The sequence below is a fragment of the Coregonus clupeaformis genome, chromosome 35 (assembly GCF_020615455.1).
Source record: "Coregonus clupeaformis isolate EN_2021a chromosome 35, ASM2061545v1, whole genome shotgun sequence".
Lineage (NCBI taxonomy): Eukaryota > Metazoa > Chordata > Actinopteri > Salmoniformes > Salmonidae > Coregonus > Coregonus clupeaformis.
Window position 1 is genome coordinate 33545323 of NC_059226.1, and position 5527 is coordinate 33550849.

The window sequence follows — 5527 nt, forward strand, 5'->3', positions numbered from 1 at the left end:
AAAGCTATCTGTTCCATTCTGGTTAGATATACTACTGTACTCACTAAAAGGTATCTGTTCCACTCTGATTAGATAATCAACTGTACTCACTAAAAGCTATCTGTTCCACTCTGGTTAGATATCCTACTGTACTCACTAAAAGGTATCTGTTCCACTCTGGTTAGATATCCTACTGTACTCACTAAAAGCTATCTGTTCCACTCTGGTTAGATATCCTACTGTACTCACTGAAAGCTATCTGTTCCACTCTGGTTAGAAATCCTACTGTACTCACTAAAAGCTATCTGTTCCACTCTGGTTAGATATCCTACTGTACTCACTAAAAACTATCTGTTCCACTCTGGTTAGATATACTACTGTACTCACTAAAAGGTATCTGTTCCACTCTGGTTAGATATCCTACTGTACTCTCTGAAAGCTATCTGTTCCACTCTGGTTAGATATCCTACTGTACTCACTGAAAGATATCTGTTCCACTCTGGTAAGTATCCTACTGTACTCACTAAAAGCTATCTGTTCCACTCTGGTTAGATATGCTATTGTCCTCACTAAAAGGTATGTGTTCCACTCTGGTTAGATATGCTACTATACTCACTAAAAGGTAACTGTTCCACTCTGATTAGATATTCTACTGTACTCACTAAAAGGTATCTGTTCCACTCTGGTTAGATATCCTACTGTACTCACTGAAAGCTATCTGTTCCACTCTGGTTAGATATCCTACTCTACTCACAAAAATGTTCCCTTTCCACTCTGGTTAGATATCCTACTGTACTCACTAAAATATATCTGTTCCACTCTGGTAAGTATCCTACTGTACTCACTAAAAGCTATCTGTTCCACTCTGGTTAGATATGCTATTGTCCTCACTAAAAGGTATGTGTTCCACTCTGGTTAGATATGCTACTATACTCACTAAAAGGTAACTGTTCCACTCTGATTAGATATTCTACTGTACTCACTAAAAGGTATCTGTTCCACTCTGGTTAGATATCCTACTGTACTCACTGAAAGCTATCTGTTCCACTCTGGTTAGATATCCTACTCTACTCACAAAAATGTTCCCTTTCCACTCTGGTTAGATATCCTACTGTACTCACTAAAAGGTATCTGTTCCACTCTGGTTAGATATTCTACTGTACTCACTAAAAGGTAACTGTTCCACTCTGATTAGATATTATACTGTACTCACTAAAAGCTATCTGTTCCAATCTACAGGAATGTACAGTATGACAGAGCTACTTTGTGTTTATGTGGCTGAAAACACAACAGAGGTCTTTTGATTCCTCTTCCTCCTCCTCACCTCTGTAACCCCACCCAACCAGGAAGCTCAGACAGCTCCAGTCCCATCCCCCTGGCTTTCCCTGTGACAAGGTCACGTGTATGTAGCCCCCTACTCTCTATGGAGCCAAAAGCAAACTAGAAAATGACTGGGAGCCCCTGTGAGATTATAGACTGGTCTGTCTGCTGTCTGTATGGGACTTTCACCTACTCCTACATTGACCTGCTCAGAAGACCGTACGCTCTACCTTCTGTAGCGCCTTACGGTCAGATGCAGAGCAGTTGCAATACCAGGCAGTGATGCAACTGGTCAGGATGCTCTCGATGGTGCAGCTGTAGAACCGTTTGAGGAACTGGGGACCCATGCCAAATCTTTTCAGTCTCCTGAAGGGGAAATGGTGTTGTCGTGCCCTCTTCACAACTGTCTTGGTGTGTTTGGACCATGATTGGTGATGTGGACACCAAGGAACTTGAAACTCTCAACCCGCTCCACTTCAGCCCTGTCGATGTTAATGGGGGCCTGTTCGGCCCTCCTTTTCCTATAGTCCACGATCAGCTCCTTTGTGTTGCTCACATTAAGGGCGAGGTAGTGCGTACTGCCCAGTACATCAATTTGGCCAAGATTCCAGACATCCAGGACCTATGTACTAGACAATGTCAGAGGAAGGCCCAAAAAATTGTCAAAGACACAAGTCACCCAAGCCATAGACTGTTCTCCCAGCTACAGCATGGCAAGCGGTACCGGAGCGCCAAGTCTATAACCAAAAGTGTCCTTAACAGCTTCTTCCCCCAAGCCATAAGACTGCTGAACAATTAATCAACTTGCCACCCAGACTATTTACATTTCTCTTAACTCTATTTCTTGAACTGCATTGTTGGTTAAGGGCTTGTAAGTAAGCACTTCACGGTAAGGTCTACACATGTGGTATTCGGTGCATGTGATGAATAAAATATTATTTGATTTGAGAGCGAAGAACATGTAGAATATAGAATATGGAGGCATTCTAGAATATAACATTAAAATGAGTAATGCTAAGGCAGGGAGCAGGGACATATAGCATTTTATTTCAAATCAGAAAAAGAAGCCAGTTTCCAACAAATATTGTGCAGAAATCACTTCATTGGCCAGAAAGGGGGAAACCTCCCCACACCCATGAGATAAGAAATGTATCAAATAAATGTGTAATAAACCATATACAGGCAACATTCAAACAACACATTTAGTTAAAAAAACTAGCAACACATTTAGTTAAACAACTAGCAACACATTTAGTTAAACAACTAGCAACACATTTAGTTAAAGAACTAGCAACACATTTAGATAAACAACTAGCAACACATTTAGTTAAACAACTAGCAACACATTTAGATAAACAACTAGCAACACACTTAGTTGCCAATTAGCAACACATTTAGTTAAACAACTAGCAACACATTTAGTTAAACAACTAGCAACACATTTAGTTAAACAACTAGCAACTACATTTCTGTATAAAACTCTTTGATCGATTTTGAAATAAAAATAACTGCTTCGTGGTAATTCATGTATTGTCATGAATACCTGCTTCATGATCATTGGTCATTCATGGATTGCCGTTAATAAATGGTTCATGGTCATTGGTCATTCATGTATTGTCATTCACAGGAGCATACAGTAGTTGTTATCTGAAATACAACAGAAATGAGCTAAATCACACCTTTTTCAGTTCCTCTTAGCAACAAATATACAAGCAAAGATTTGTGTTAGTGATTAGTTGTTGAAAAATACAAACTGGAGCTGATGAAATTTGGGGAAGTAAAAAAATTATTGGCTTTTTTTCTATTAAATTTAAATAGGATTATTTCTAAGTAATTTCAGATGAATCAGAGAAAGTCCACTCCAGACAGAGCATTTAAAAGGACTTCATCACAATTGTCTTAACAAATCTCAAAAACGACAAATTCAATACCTCAAAATATGTCAACATTACATCTGCATAAACACAAGATTCTACATCAACCTCTGATCTCACGCTTCAGTCTGAGGTTTCAGTTTAGCCCACAGTCTGTCCCAGAATGCCTGGTGCTGATTGGGGTCTTGGGGCCAGTCCAGATAGGTCCTGGTCTTCACCAGGCGAGCCAGCCTGTGGTGGGCAAACAGCTGGCGAGGGGGGATCTTCTCCAGGAAGACCAGGAGGATGACGTCCCTTTGCTCCACCTGCAGCCTGGAGGTGGCCAGCTTCATCTCCAGGGAGCACCAGTTACTGCGCAAGTAGTGGCGGCTGACTAGGCAGAGGGTGTGGCGGCTCTGGTAGAGGCTGTCTGTGATGTTCTCCACAATGTCCGTCCCCAGCTGGAAGTCCCTGCTGTGCAGACAGAGGCGCAGGAAAGGAGGACCCCTCTGCTCCAAATTGGGAAGCAGGTCCTCCACCACCCAATGTTCGTCCTTCCCGCTGTAGGAGACAAACGCATCGTAGTGGTAGCGCCCCCTGGTGTTGGATCGCATGGCCTCCGACAGCCAGCCAAGGGTGATGTGGTAGAGGGGGAGGAGGTAGGGGCCGGCCAGGTTGTGAACCAACACCACCAGCATGAAGAACAGGACTCCCAGACCAGTCGCAGCAAAGAGCACAAAGTCCACCTCTGTTGAGCAGTTGTCTTCTGTGTACTTTACAAAATTAGGTGTGTCTATTCCGTTGTCCGACAAGCATATCAAATCCTCCAGAGCATACATAACTGGATGTGAATACGGAGAAAGCATGATCACCTCAACTTGCCTGTACCCCTTGGCCCATGTAATGAGCCAAGCATTGTCACAACTGCAAAACATCTGAAACTTCAAAAGTATCAAATACTTAAGGCTAGAGAGAGGTTCAGTAAAGCTGTAGAATACATTATAAATGTTCTCGATATGCAAATACAATGTTTTCAAAGATTTTAAGTCTTTAGTTAAACTCCCCTCCAAAGAATAAATCCTGCAGTTATAAAGTTCCAGAACCTCCAGTTTGGTCAGGTTGTGAAAAATGATGTTGGCAGAACGCTGTATTAAAAGATCCACCCGTCTTAGAGCCAGTTTCCTCAGGTGAATCAGCTGATTAATTGATGTTAAATCAACACTTTTAGCTGAAAGCTTAGATCTGTAGTCAAATGTCTCCACAGACGTGAAGTACTTTCCCATGAATTCAGATCCACAAAGGAATTCTTCAGCATCAGTATTAAGATGGGTTACGGACTGAAAGAAAGGTCTGTCACAGTCTTCAAATGAAACCGTCTGGCCTTTGAGCTGGAGACTCAGGTTCTGTTTAGATGTGATGTCCTGCCGATAGTCAACAGCATCGGCCTCATAGCTGAACTAATGTACAGATGAGTCAGCTGACTCAGAATGCCACCAAATATAAGTGTCAGATTCAGCTTGATCACAGGTTCTGTTAGTGGATTGTGCACTTGCCCGAGAAACACTTGTTTTAGAGACGTGAGGTGTGTGAAAGACATTGCCTCAATGTTGTGCATAAGTGGATTGTTCCTGAGGTCTAAACGTGTCAAACTACTTAAACCAAAAAATGTGTTTGCATGGATCTGTGTTATGTTGTTTCTTGTAATGATTAAGGACTCCAGATTTGTCAATCCCAGGAAAGCAAAGTCTTCAATGTTTGAAATAAAATTATGTGTTAAATCCAGGTACTGCAGTTTAACAAGACAGCTAAATTGTTTTGCAAAAAGTATTTGTGGATTGTTCAACTCTAAAGTGAGTTTTGTTAACCATGTGATTGGTTGTTTTTGGCAGGAGCATATATCAAATATGTTACCTGTCAGGCCATCTATTGTTAATTGATTAAGGTTTTTGAGACTGGAAATGAAATTCCATTTCAAATGGGGAGTAGGATAGATGGCTCCAGGTCCAGATAAATGCATATATTCTAGCCCAATGCACAATTCAACACTGGACATAGAGAGGCTGCTTGTATTGGCATTGTCTAAATATATTTGCTTGATTGAAAGCAAAAACACGACATTACAGATACTTTCAATATCAATGTCATTGCTACAAGAGCAACTGAAGTACTGGATTTGCTTAATCCCAGAAAGGGGAAGGCGCAGTAGGACTTCCTGGCTGAAAACCGCATTTAAAATGGTCAGGTTCTGGAGCCAAGCCATTGCACCTTCCTCTATATGTGTTATTTCATCAAATAATAAGTCATCTCTTGTTAGATTGTTAAAAACAGATGTCACGCTTTGGTTGTTGTTGGAGCAGTTTGATTGGTTTAACGAT

General features: G+C 41.3%; 1 pseudogene; it reads right to left on the reverse strand.

The window, feature by feature from the left end:
* Positions 1-2569: 2569 nt before the first annotated feature.
* Positions 2570-5395, reverse strand: LOC121551940 (annotated as a pseudogene).
* Positions 5396-5527: the final 132 nt, after the last annotated feature.